Below are 15,392 nucleotides of genomic sequence, written 5' to 3' on the forward strand. Positions count from 1 at the left end.
CTCTGCACGCTGCTAGCTCCGCCTCCAAAGCATTATCGCATGTGCGGAGCTCCCTACATGCGTTGTAGATGATCTCGCCTCTATCATCTCGTAGGATCATTCCTCCTCCCACAGTACCCATGGCCGCTATGTAGCTCCCATACGTATTCAACTTAACCCAGACCGGCTGGGGGGGGGGGGGGGGGGGGTTAACCAGCGTGCGTGCACCTTGGGCGCCGTACTCGCTGGAGTGCGAGGTGGTGAAGGCAGGACCACCATCTTCCCTTTCTCTAGGTTACCATTAGGATGTTGGTGTATGCATAGGAGTGAATCGATATATCCATGCAAAAATAGCCGAGAGGCTTCGGCAGTGGGCGGCGCATTGTCGTGTGTGATTTCGTTCCGTACATGCCATACTCTCCACATGGTCATGAGAACCACTAGTCTCGCCGTCTCATCCAAGGGGTCCAGCAGTGAAAAGATCCACTCCGGGCCAGTGTTGGTGATGGCCTCCACCTTGGGAGTATTCCAGTCCAAGGCCATAACGCGCCAGAGCTCTCTTGCCAAGGGACACCTGCAAAGCGCATGGAATCCATCCCCGCGTTCCACACAACACAGGGGGCAAATGTCAATAAGCTCGAGGTGCCGCGAGGCTTTATTGGCCCAAGTAGCAAGTGAGTTGGTGATGACTCTCCAAGCGAACACGCGTACCTTATGGGGAGCAGGGCACCCCCATATGATCTTCCAGATGGCGCGATGACCATCCGGTGCCCTGCTCATGGCGGAAGCCGAAGGACGCTCACGCTCGTCCATGGCCAGGCGGTAGGCAGACCGAACGGTGAAGATACCGTTCCTCTCCGGTGCCCAAGCAATAATATCCTCGGTGACGCGGGTCGACATGCGGATGCTGGTAATGACATCGACATCCGCCGGGAGGAAGTAGCGGCGGAGCATGTCCATGCGCCAGGACCCCTCGCCATCTAGGAGCTCCGCCACCCTCCTTAGGCGGCACGTACATGTGGGGATATGGGTTGGCGTGATGGCTCCCTGGGTAACCATCGGTCCCGTCAAATACGGATGTCCTGCCCATCCCCGATGCGCCATATGATGCCATTTTTCAAGAGCTCGAGGCCGTACTAAATCGCCTGCCAAGTCGGAGACGCATTGTCGGGACCCCGATCCTAAGTCACACCGATCTAGCATGTAACACTTCATATCACTTTGCGGCCTCACGCACGGTATTCCCACGGGTGCCACCTTACCTGGCCCGGGACCGTTTGCGCCTTTTGGCTCACGTATATGATAGTGTCGCAAGCATCCATATGACAGAGAACCCGGGCCGACATGACTAGTCGTGATCCCAAAGTAGCACTAACTTACGGGAACAGGCATACATGAATCAACCTCGAGCATGTTGGTCAATAGCGTATGAATCCGGGCTGTAGCACTGGGCTAACAGGACTCCGGATGTCACCGCGTGACATTTCCCCGAAGGGACAGGCACATGAACGAAGTGAATCACATGCCGGCCAGTCAAGTGTTCCGGAGCAGTAGTGCTGGGCTAGCAGGACTCCGGTGAACCGGGCTGTAGCGGACTACTATGGCTCATGGAAGCACAAGACTACATTTCCCCATAAGAGAGGCTATCAGAGGTAAACAACTAGGTTGTCGGATCCCACACATAGCAATACACGTTACACGTACGCATAACATGCAAGTATGTGCTGTACAACATGGCATCACAACATAACTCAAACTCATATAGATAACGGCCCAGAAGAGCCACATAGTATTCAATATAAACAGGGGTCTCATGACCCATCATTCAGAGCATACAAGCAACGGAAGCATTACATGTCTGAGTACAGCCAACTACAAAAGGAAAGGACTAAGAAGCCTGACTATACACGACCCTTCCAAGGGTACACGATCGTAGCTGGGATACAAGCTACTCGTCGAAGTCACTAGCGTAACCAACTGCAAAACATAAATAAGCAAACGTGAGTACAAAGGTACTCAGCAAGTCTTACATCAGAACTATCTACATATGCAACATTATCAACAAAGGGGGTGGTGGAGTTTTAACAGCAGCAAGCCAGCTTTGACTCAGTGACTAATCTATACTACGAGTATCAGAAACTTCTTTGAGGTGAGAAGATGCACACGAGTCCACATATTCACCATAACAATACCCCACTATGGATCTGTTCCCGTCTCCCTACGAGAAGGCCTTCCATAGCACTCATGCTTATCTTGCGGATTTAGAGTATCCACTTCAAGTTGTCTATGTACTACATAAGTCCTCCAAGTTTCCATATCCGAGGAAAGCGGCTATTCGAATAGATAATATTGACCCTGCAGGGGTGTACTTCTTCACACACGCTCTCGCCACTTATAGCCCTGTACACGTCATGTACCTCGGCAACCTTCAAGCGGAAGCGGGGCGAGGGTGTCGGCCACGACCTGACAAACCACACAAGTCTCTCGTCCAGGTTTATCGCCTATTCGGGGTCCATCCGCAAGGAGATCCGGCCGGGGTGTTGCTCACGGCCCCAAACGATGTGTGCAGGGTTTCCAAGCCCACCATCCGGGTGCCACTTGGTACACCGTGCCACGGTGCCTAGTCTGTCCCAAGCCCGTCCCGTCGAACACCACCTGGTAGACAACTAGCACTACCTACAAACGCTAGAAACTAGTTGCAAATCCTGGACAGAGATCAAGTGGATTAATAAGCCGAGAGGGGCCGGATGACCGGAACCCAATGTGTGGTAGTAACTGGACTTGGATAACATACACAGAACTTAGTGCTTAGGGACGGTTCCAACGATACAACCCACCATGTACTCCTACATGGCCTCTCATCGCTACCTTTACCAAAACGTGTTCACACACTTAGCCTTTATCGGTAGGACATGTTCACCACTCCGATTCATTTCCGATGAATCAGACCTGACACAACTCTAAGCATAGCTGGCATAAAGAAAACAAGCATGGATGAGCAGGCACATCAAGGCTCAAGCAACTCCTACTCATGCTAGTGGGTTTCAACTATTTACTGTGGCAATGACAGGTCATGCAGAGGAATGGGTTCAACTACCGCAGCAGAAAGTAGCAGTTTGAATCGTTGTTGTCCTAATGCAGTATAAGGAGCAGGAGCGAGAGAGTGGGATTATCGAAGTGCTCAAGGGGGGTTGCTTGCCTGATAGATCCACGAAGAAGCACTGCTCCTTAGACAGGTACTCGGGACACCTTCCGGAGTAGAACCTATCGAAAGGGGACGGTGCCGGCAATCAATAAACAACCATATGCAACAATATGATGCATGAAGATGATATTTCAAAGATGCTATGATTTGCCCTAATGCATCTAGCATCAATTTGGTTGAAGTCCATATGAACCAAGGGTTCATATGCAAACCCCAAATTAAATATATAACATGCCATTATTACGTTTTCACTTATACAGCAAGTATAGGTTGGTTTTTCATGCATGAAACTAGCATAAATGGATTCCTTGCATTTTTCTGATGATTTTTCATATACAATTTATTTCATTCTGAGCTACGGTTTAATTTCTATGAATTTTTGAAGTTTATATCATTTTCTAGAATTTCCTAATTTATTTTAAATCCAGAAAATAGCTTATTGCGTCAGCACTGCATCATGCTTGCGTCAGCAAGTCAACATCGCTGACTGGTCAAACCTGACGTGTGGGGTCCACATGTCAGTGTCATAGTTAGTTAACAGGGGGGTTATTTCTAATCTAATTTAGATTAGTGGCGCTAGGGCCCACTGTTAGTGGCTCTAGGGGTAATTAGTGCCTAATTAGAGGCCACATCAGCAGTCGCCGGAGTTCGGCCGGTGACAACCAAACCCGCGGCGGCAACTCGCCGGAATTGCGCTCCGAGCGGCGGCTGGACGCGTGGAGACCACCGGGGCGTAGCCCGTCGTCGTCCGCATCCAATGGAGCATGTGGGATGAGCTGGGGAGGTCGGAGCTTGCCGGAGCGGAGCTCAGGGCAGCGGCCGTAGTTCGGCCTCGAGCGGGCGCAGTGCGACGGTGCACGGGAAGGCAGGGGAGAAGGGGGAACCGACGCGAGGCTCACAGTGGACCGGAAGAGCAGCTCAGCGGGCTCGGGGACGCGCTGACGGCGGCGAGCGGCGACGGAGATCCACGGCGGCCGAGAGGTTGAAGACGACGGAATTGATGGTGAAGCAGAGCTCCTGGCGATGTGTGGCTCGACGATGAGGACGAAGGCGACGAGGCGAATCCCTGGGGCACGTCGGGGAGGCGAGAGGGAGGCGGTGGCTGCGGCTATGGCGAACGGCGGTGACGGGCTCCGTTCGGAAGCGAGCAGAGAAGGGGGGGAGGAATCCAGAGCGAGAGGGGAGAGACGCAGGGGTCGAAGGAGGTGCGTGGCGATGCGAGGGAAGGTCCAGGGCGACGGGAGGACAGCCAGGCAAGCAGGAGGTGGCCGGGCGGCGCCAGCATGCGTCGGCCACGCGCTCGGCGTGCTCTTGGCGGGAGGTAAGTGGTGACTGGCAGAGGCCAGTGGGCTGGGCCTCTGCTGGGACGGCTAGGGGTGCCGGGTAAGCCAGGCCTCAGGGAAGTGTTTTCTATTTTTTTTGTTTTCTTTTTCTATTTCTGACATTTGTTTTGTATCTAAAAGAAATGTTAAAACATTTCCATAAATGCTGAAAATATTTATGGCATCTAGATATAATATTCCAGAGGCCCTCACCAATTCCCAACATTTTTGGAGCCATTAAAATATTTATATAATTTAAACAGCTCCAAATAAATTATTTATGCATTGATTCAAAAATCCAAAATGAGTAGCAAAAATGTGCATCACCTCTGGTTGTTGTTCCCAACATTATCCAAAGAGCATGAACATTTTTGAATACCATTTTGGGTTCATTGAAAATCCATTTTAAAGTTGAACCTATTGGGAAAAAACTTTGGTGCTAGGGTTTGCAACATCCCCATTTCAATTTCATTTGAAATTTAAACATGATGCACAAAGCAAGCCTAGGACCATACCAGAACTAGGGATGTGACAACTCGCCCCCACTCAGAAAAATCTCGTCCCGAGATTCAGGAGTTGGCGGAAAAAAAAAGCGGGGTACTCAAGTCGAAGACGATCTTCTCGCTCCCAAGTAGCTTCTCTCTCGGCATGATGAGACCACTGAACCTTGAGAAACTTGATGTTATGACGTCGAGTGACACGCTCTGCTTGATCCAGAATGCGAACGGGGTACTCTCGATAAGTGAGGTTATCTTGGAGATCAAGCGTTTCGTGGTCCACTCCGCGGATGGAATCCGAGAAGCAACGCCTGAGTTGAGAGACGTGGAAGACATCATGTACTCGAGAAAGATGTGGGGGTAGTTCCAACTGGTAGGCAACCTCTCCTCGTTTAGCGAGAATGCGAAAAGGACCAATGTAACGAGGAGCCAACTTGCTCTTGATACCGAAACGATGGGTACCCTTCAAAGGAGTAACCCGAAGGTAAGCCTTGTCGCCAACTTCATAAGCCACTTCGTTATGACAATGGTCATACTGGCTCTTTTGACGAGATTGGGCTGTTTTCAAATTCTCACGAATGATGCGAACTTGCTCTTCTGCCTCCTGGATCATATCCGGTCCAAAGAATTGTCTTTCACCGGTTTCTGACCAGTTCAGAGGTGTTCGACATCTTCGTCCATACAAAATCTCGAAGGGTGCTTTCTTAAGACTGGATTGGTAGCTATTGTTATAAGCAAACTCGACAAAGGGAAGACATTTCTCCCAATCCATACCAAATGAGATAACGCAAGCTCTAAGCATGTCTTCGAGAATTTGGTTGACCCTTTCCACCTGACCACTTGATTGAGGGTGGAAAGCGGTACTGAAGGAAAGATGGGTGCCCATGGCAGTTTGGAAACTTTCCCAGAAATGAGAGGTGAAAAGACTGCCACGGTCTGAATTGATCTCTAGTGGGACACCATGGAGTGACACTATTCGAGAGATATATAAGTCAGCGAGCTGACTAGCAGTGATACTCTCTCGAACAGGTAGGAAGTGAGCCACTTTGGAGAGATGATCAATGACTACGAAGATAGCATTATTTCCTTTCTTGGTCCTGGGAAACCCGGTGATGAAGTCCATACCAACTTTGTCCCATTTCCACTCGGGAATAGCTAAAGGTTGAAGGGTGCCAGCAGGTCTTTGATGCTCTGCCTTAACGCGACGACAAACGTCACAGTTGGCAATATACTAAGCGATTTCTCTCTTCATCCTAGTCCACCAGAACCTCTGGCGTAGGTCCTGATACATCTTTGTACTACCGGGATGAATCGTGAGAGGGGATTCATGGGCCTCTTTAAGGATCAGTTGCTGCATCTGTTGACATTTGGGAACCACCAAACGGTTTCCAAAGTAAACAACACCTCGCTCATCCATAGAGAAACAGTGAGCAACTCCCTTGGAAATATTTTTCTTAATCCGGGAGATTCTTGTATCATGCTTCTGAGCCTCTATGATCTGATCCGTAAGGGTAGGTTTCGCCACCAAGGTAGAAAGGGAACCACGAGGAGCTATGTCAAGGTTAAGCTTACAGAATTCCTCATGGAGGGGTGGTTGACATTGTTGCAACATGAGGTTGTTGCAATAGGATTTACGACTTAAAGCATCAGCCATGACATTCGCTTTGCCTGGAGTGTAGGTGATTCCTAAGTCGTAATCCAAGATCGACTCCAGCCAACGTCTCTGTCTGAGATTCAGGTCTGTTTGGGTGAAGATATACTTGAGACTTTGATGGTCAGTGAAGATTTCGCAACGGTTACCAAGAAGGTAATGTCGCCAAGTCTTAAGTGCATAGACTACGGCTGCAAGCTCTAGATCATGTGTAGGATAATTCTCCTCATGTGGATGCAACTGTCGAGATGCATAGGCAATCACATGACGATCCTGCATAAGAATGCAACCTAGTCCTTGACGCGAAGCGTCGCAATAGATAAAAAGTCCTTAGTGAAATCCGGTGGCACGAGTATGGGCGCAGAAGTCAGGCGTCTTTTCAGTTCCTGAAAACTATGCTCACACTGTGGGGTCCACCCAAACCTTTTATCTTTCTTGAGAAGCTCCGTGAGGGGTTTGGCCACTTTGGAGAAGTTTTCAACGAAGCGGCGATAATAACTGGCTAGACCAAGGAAACTCCTAACTTGTTTGACCGTTTCGGGTGGAGTCCAATCGAGAACGGCTTTGAATCTCTCGGGATTTACAGCAATGCCCTTACCAGAGATCATGTGGCCTAGATAGGTCACTTCTGGCAACCAAAATTCACACTTGGAGAACTTGGCATAAAGGTGGTGCTCTCTGAGTTTTTCTAACACAAGCCTAAGATGTTCGACATGCTCTTCCTCGTTCTTTGAGTAAATAAGAATATCATCGAGATAAACCACGACGAACTTATCTAAGTACTCCATAAAGATCGAGTTCATCAAGCGGGAGAAAGTAGCTGGAGCATTGGTTAGGCCAAAAGACATCACGGTGTACTCGTATTGACCATAACGAGTGACAAAGGCCGTTTTGGGGATGTCCCCGTTTCTGATTTTGATTTGGTGGTAGCCTAACCTCAAATCCATCTTGGAAAAGACTAAGGATCCAGCGAGCTGATCATACAGGTCGTTGATCCTGGGGAGCGGATACTTGTTCTTTATCGTGACCAAATTAACGGGACGATAATCTACAACCATCCGATCTGTACCATCCTTCTTCTTGACGAAGAGGACAGGACAAGCCCAAGGAGAAGAACTGGGACGGATGAAACCCTTTTGCAAGGACTCATCAAGTTGTTTCTTAAGCTCGGCTAACTCCAAAGGTGCCATCTTGTATGGTCTCCTAGAGATTGGAACAGTTCCTGGGATAAGTTCTATGGCAAACTCTACATCTCTGTCAGGTGGGACACCTGGCAGTTCTTCTGGAAAAACATCCGGGAAGTCACGGACTACCGGAATATCTTCAAGGTCTGGAAGAGGGCTGGCATTAAGAGAATAGAGTTGACGCCTTGCAACTCTAGTGGAGACAGTGACTATTTTGCCAGATGGATGTGTAAGTTGAACAGATCTAGTGTAACAATCGATCTTGGCATGATGAGCTGTCATCCAGTCCATACCCAAGATGATGTTAATATCTGAGGACTTTAGTGATATCAAAGAAGCAAGGAATACCAGTCTGTCAACAAGGATTTCATTACCATGGCTTACCTTGGAGGTTTGCCATTTGGAACCAGGAGTCTGGATTATTAGTGGAGTTGGCATATCACAAAATGACATGTCGTGCAACCGAGCATAACCTTCGGATATGAAGGAGTGGGATGCTCCAGTATCAAATAGAACTGAAGCTGGGTGAAAATTGACAAGAAGCGTACCCAGTACGACGTCGGGATCATCTTGAACTTCTGAAGCTGAGACATGGTGCACACAAGCTCGTTCAATGGAGGCTGGCTTGGTATCGATCATCTTGACTAATGGCTTTTCACGTCCAACAGACCTCTCAGACTGGGGTGCGGTATAACTGGACTGAGGGCAGTCATGTGCATAGTGCCCTGGTTCTCTATCGGTGAAGCAAGTTCCTGAGGTAGGACGTGGACCTACATTGGCAAGTGGTCCACTAATAGGCCTGGGAGGAGCACGTTGCTGAGTTGGGTGAGGCGCCACATCGGATGGCCTCGGTGCATATCCAGGGGGAAGAGCCGAGTTCGGAATCCAAATCCATCGCTTCTGAGAGCCAGAGCGGGAGGAATAACCCATATCATGGTTGTGCTTACGAGACTCCTCGTAAGTGAGTTGAGTTGTCTCTGCATTAATGGCCTTGTTCACAAGAGCCTGGAAAGTATCACAATGATGCAGGTGGAGATCATGATGCAACTTACGGTTGAGACCCTTCCGGAACCTAGCCTGTTTCTTAGCGTCCGTGGACACTTCTTCTGTAGCATAGCGGGCGAGGTTTCCAAACTCCCTACTGTAAGCATCAACAGGCAACTTACCCTGGGTAAAACTACAGAACTCTTCCCTCTTGCGGTCAATGAAAGCCTGTGGAATGTGGTGCTCACGAAAAGCATCGGTGAAATCCTTCCAGGTAGGAATCTGACCAGCTGGAAGCATAGCCTCATAGCTCTGCCACCAAATACTAGCAGGACCTTCCAGGTGATAGGTAGCATAGGTGACCTTGTCACCTTCAGCCATGTTCGCAAAAAGCAACTTGTGAGTGATGCTCTGGAGCCAGTCATCTGCATCGAGTGGCTCAATGGAGTGATGGAAGGTGGGTGGTTTCAAACCAATGAAGTCGGTGATGGAAACCAACTTCTTGCGCTGATGTGCGGTGTTCTGCTCAATCTGTGCCAGCAAGTGGTTAGTCTCACGCTTGTTCCTCTCGGATGCTAACAAAAACTCTTCCATCAAAGGCTGGTCAGAAGGATCCTCATCCCTACCATCTCCGGGGTTCTTGCTATGAGCAACTGAACCTCGGTTAGCAGACGACATCCTGGCACAGAAACCAAGGAAACAAGGATGGAATTAACATCGACATAAGGATGCGGAATGTAATGCAAAAGCATTGGAAACTCTTGAAATCCTAAGACAATTTCAGCAGCATAACGGCTGTAAATGCTCAAAAGGATTTTTGAAACATTCATCAAAGGAATAGCATAATCAATCAGCATCATAATATCAAGGTTCTGGGTCAAACTGAGGACACACGGAAGTAGTAGAACTGAACAGAGACACAAACCCAACAATCCTAAGACTTTGCGGTTTAGTAACACGTCATCCTGAGAGATAGAGGAGAAGCCTAGGCCTTAACCCTCGTAGAAAAGAAGAGGCTGACTCAGAAAGAATGACGTGAGGTAAAGGAGTAAAAAGAGCCTTACGTTCCCTTCCACAATCAATTCCCTTATATAACTAAAGCATTTCTAGACTCAACTTCGACCAGTTTGGCTTGGTAATCCTACAGTCAGTCAAGCTCTGATACCAACGATGTCGGGACCCCGATCCTAAGTCACACCGATCTAGAATGTAACACTTCATATCACTTTGCGGCCTCACGCACGGTATTCCCACGAGTGCCACCTTACCTGGCCCAGGACCGTTTGCGCCTTTTGGCTCACGTATATGATAGTGTCGCTAGCATCCATATGACAGAGAATCCGGGCCGACATGACTAGTCGTGAACCCAAAGTAGCACTAACTTACGGGAACAGGCATACATGAATCAACCTCGAGCATGTCGGTCAACAGCGTATGAATACGGGCTATAGCACTGGGCTAACAGGACTCCGGATGTCACCGCATGACATTTCCCCGAAGGGACAGACACAGGAACGAAGTGAATCACATGCCGGCCAGTCAAGTGTTCCCGGAGCAGTAGTGCTGGGCTAGCAGGACTCCGGTGAACGGGGCTGTAGCGGACTACTATGGCTCATGGAAGCACAAGACTACATTTCCCCATAAGAGAGGCTATCAGAGGTAAACAACTAGGTTGTCGGATCCCACACATAGCAATACACGTTACACGTACGCATAACATGCAAGTATGTGCTGTACAACATGGCATCACAACATAACTCAAACTCATATAGATAACGGCCCAGAAGAGCCACATAGTATTCAATACAAACAGGGGTCTCATGACCCATCATTCAGAGCATACAAGCAACGAAAGCATTACATGTCTGAGTACAGACAACTACAAAAGGAAAAGACTAAGAAGCCTGACTATACACGACCCTTCCAAGGGTACAAGATCGTAGCTGGGATACAAGCTACTCGTCGAAGTCACTAGCGTAACCAACTGCAAAACATAAATAAGCAAACGTGAGTACAAAGGTACTCAGCAAGTCTTACATCAGAACTATCTACATATGCAACATTATCAACAAAGGGGGTGGTGGAGTTTTAACAGCAGCAAGCCAGCTTTGACTCAGTGGCTAATCTATACTACGAGTATCAGAAACTTCTTTTAGGTGAGAAGACGCACACGAGTCCACATATTCACCATAACAATACCCCACTATGGATCCGTTCCCGTCTCCCTACGAGAAGGCCTTCCATAGCACTCACGCTTATCTTGCGGATTTTAGAGTATCCACTTCAAGTTGTCTATGTACTACATAAGTCCTCCAAGTTTCCATATCCGAGGAAAGCGGCTATTCGAATAGATAATATTGACCCTGCAGGGGTGTACTTCTTCACACACGCTCTCGCCACTTATAGCCCTATACACGTCATGTACCTCGGCAACCTTCAAGCGGAAGCGGGGCGAGGGTGTCGGCCACGACCTGACTAACCACACAAGTCTCTCGTCCAGGTTTATCGCCTATTCGGGTTCCATCCGCAAGGAGATCCGTCCGGGGTGTCGCTCACGGCCCCAAACGATGTGTGCAGGGTTCCCAAGCCCACCATCCGGGTGCCACTTGGTACACCGTGCCATGGTGCCTAGTCTGTCCCAAGCCCGTCCCGTTGAACACCACCTGGTAGACAACTAGCACTACCTACAAACGCTAGAAACTAGTTGCAACTCCTGGACAGAGATCAAGTGGATTAATAAGCCGAGAGGGGCCGGATGACCGGAACCCAATGTGTGGTAGTAACTGGACTTGGATAACATACACAGAACTCAGTGCTTAGGGACGGTTCCAATGAGACAACCCACCATGTACTCCTACATGGCCTCTCATCGCTACCTTTATCAAAACGTGTTCACACACTTAGCCTTTATCGGTAGGACATGTTCACTACTCCGATTCATTTCCGATGAATCAGACCTGACACAACTCTAAGCATAGCTGGCATAAAGAAAAAAAGCATGGATGAGCAGGCACATCAAGGCTCAAGAAACTCCTACTCATGCTAGTGGGTTTCAACTATTTACTGTGGCAATGACAGGTCATGCAGAGGAATGGGTTCAACTACCGTAGCAGAAAGTAGCAGTTTGAATCGTTGTTGTCCTAATGCAGTATAAGGAGCAGGAGCGAGAGTGTGGGATTATCGAAGTGCTCAAGGGGGGGGGGTTGCTTGCCTGATAGATCCACGAAGAAGCACTGCTCCTCAGACAGGTACTCGGGACACCTTCCGGAGTAGAACCTATCGAGAGGAGACGGTGCCGGCAATCAATAAACAACCATATGCAACAATATGATGCATGAAGATGACATTTCAAAGATGCTATGATTTTCCCTAATGCATCTAGCATCAATTTGGTTGAAGTCCATATGAACCAAGGGTTCATATGCAAACCCCAAATTAAATATATAACATGCCATTATTACGTTTTCACTTATACAGCAAGTATAGGTTGGTTTTTCATGCATGAAACTAGCATAAATGGATTCCTTGCATTTTTCTGATGATTTTTCATATATAATTTATTTCATTCTGAGCTACGGTTTAATTTCTATGAATTTTTGAAGTTTATATCATTTTTTGGAATTTCCTTATTTATTTTAAATCCAGAAAATAGCTTATTGCGTCAGCACTGCATCATGCTTGCGTCAGCAAGTCAACATCGCTGACTGGTCAAACCTGACGTGTGGGGTCCACACGTCAGTGTCATAGTTAGTTAACAGGGGGGTTATTTCTAATCTAATTTAGATTAGTGGCGCTGGGGCCCACTGTTAGTGGATCTAGGGGTAATTAGTGCCTAATTAGAGGCCACGTCAGCAGTCGCCGGAGTTCGGCCGGCGACAACCAAACCCACGGCGGCGAATCGCTGGAATTGCGCTCCGAGCGGCGGCTGGACGCGCGGAGACCACCGGGGCGTAGCCCGCCGTCGTCCGCATCCAGTGGAGAATGTGGGATGAGCTGGGGAGGTCGGAGCTTGCCGGAGCGGAGCTCAGGGCGGCGGCCATAGTTCGGCCTCGAGCGGGCGCAGTGCTGCGGTGCACGGGAAGGCAGGGGAGAAGGGGGAACCGACGCGAGGCTCACAGTGGACCGGAAGAGCAGCTCAGCGGGCTCGGGGACACGCTGACGGCGGCGAGCGGCGACGGAGATCCACGGCGGCCGAGAGGTTGAAGACGACGGAATTGATGGCGAAGCAGAGCTCCTGGCGATGTGTGGCTCAACGATGAGGACGAAGGCGACGAGGCGAATCCCTGGGGCACGTCGGGGAGGCGAGAGGGAGGCGGTGGCTGCGGCTATGGCGAACGGCGGTGACGGGCTCCGTTCGGAAGCGAGCAGAGAAGGGGGGAGGAATCCAGAGCGAGAGGGGAGAGACGCAGGGGTGGAAGGAGGTTGGTGGCGATGCGAGGGAAGGTCCAGGGCGACAGGAAGACAGCCAGGCAAGCAGGAGGTGGCCGGGCAGCGCCGGCGTGCGTCGCCCACGCGCTCGGCGTCCTCTTGGCGGGAGGTAAGTGGTGACTGGCAGAGGCCAGTGGGCTGGGCCTCTGCTGGGCCGGCTGGGGGTGCCAGGTAAGCTAGGCCTCAGGTAAGTGTTTTCTATTTTTTTGTTTCCTTTTTCTATTTCTGACATTTGTTTTGTATCTAAAAGAAATGTTAAAACATTTCCATAAATGCTGAAAATATTTGTGGCATCTAGATATAATATTCCAGAGGCCCTCACCAATTCCCAACATTTTTGGAGCCATTAAAATATTTATATAATTTAAACAGCTCCAAATCAAATATTTATGCATTGATTCAAAAATCCAAAATGAGTAGCAAAAATGTGCACCACCTCTGGTTGTTGTTCCCAACATTATCCAAAGAGCATAAACATTTTTGAATAGCATTTTGGGTTCATTGAAAATCCATTTTAAAGTTGAACCTATTAGGAAAAAACTTTGGTGCTAGGGTTTGCAACATCCCCATTTCAATTTCATTTGAAATTTAAACATGATGCACAAAGCAAGCCTAGGACCATACCAGAACTAGGGATGTGACACGCATTCCCCGAGAAGACCGTATCTTTGAGGCGCCCATCGTGATAGTACCGCGCCTTGAGAACCTACACACACAAGCTGGTGGGATTAGTAAGCAAACGCCAGACCTGTCTCACTAGGAGCGCCTGTTAAAGAGGCAGAAATCTCTGAATCCCAAACCACCCTTGCTTTTCTGAGCTTGTATCTTTGGCCATGGTATCCAATGTGTTTTCCGTTTTCCTTCTGATGCTCCCCACCAAAAGTTTCGGACCATTCTGTTCAGATCATCGCAGATAGACATAGGTAACTTGAACACACCCATAATATATGTAGGGATGGACTGAGCTACTGCCTTGATCATAGTCTCCTTGCCAGCTAGAGAGAGGGTGTCGGCCCACGCAATAATCCATTTCAACAAGCGGGACTGCAGATTCTGAAATTTACCTCGCGACATGCGACCCTCCGGTGTTGGAAGGCCTAGGTACCTTTCTTCAAAAGTAACAGTACCAATATGGAGAATATCTCTCACCATGTCTTGCATCTTCGTTGGACACGAAGTGCCAAAGAGGGCACTACATTTGGCCGGATTAATATATTGTCCAGTGGCTTTTGTGTATGTGTTTAGTACTTATTGGACCTTTTTAGCTTGATCCGCCCCTGCCTTTAAAAATAGCAACGTATCATCTACGAACAATAAGTGAGACATGCCCGTCACTCTTCAACATATTTTCAGCGGGGTATAATCTCCTTTTTCCCCTCCATCTTTCAACAAAGTAGATAGACCATCAGCCACAAATAGGAACAAAAACGGGGACAGAGGATCACCTTGCCGTAGCCCACGCGACGGTGCAAATGATTCCAAGAGGGTTCCATTGAATTTCACTGTGTATCTCACCGAGGTGACGCAAGCCATAATCCAGTCCACTCACCGGCGAGTGAAGCCCATCTTTTCCATCATTCGCTTCAAGAAAATCTAGTCCACCCTATCATAAGCTTTTTATAGATCCAGCTTATATGCACAAAAGCTCTTCCTAGGGTCCTTTTGCTGTTGAATAAAGTGGAAACACTCAAAGGCAATTAGCGCATTATCTATGATCATCCTTCCAGGGACAAAGGCACTTTGTTGAGGTGAAATAATATCATCCAAAATAGGTCTCATTCGGCTCACAAGACACTTTGACACCACCTTGTATATGACATTGCATAGGCTTATTGGACGGAACTCAGTTAGCCTCTCCCGGTTGTCCACCTTCGGGATGAGAACAATGGATGTGTCATTCACCCCCTCAGGCATGATCCCTGTACAAAAGAACTCCCGCACTCCTGCAGTAACTTGTTCTCTCATAACTGCCCAGTTCCTGTGGAAGAAGCGGGTGGGGAATCCATCCGGCCCTGGCGCATTGAGTGGTCCGATCTGGAATAGAGCGTCAGCTATTTCTTTGTCTGAAAAATCTACGCATGGGCCATCATTCATACTGTTAGTCACACGAGTTTGAATCAAATCTATAACTGGATCCGCACA

This window comes from Triticum urartu, chromosome 5A, assembly GCF_056163025.1.
Source record: "Triticum urartu cultivar PI428250 chromosome 5A, HENAU_Tu73, whole genome shotgun sequence".
Lineage (NCBI taxonomy): Eukaryota > Viridiplantae > Streptophyta > Magnoliopsida > Poales > Poaceae > Triticum > Triticum urartu.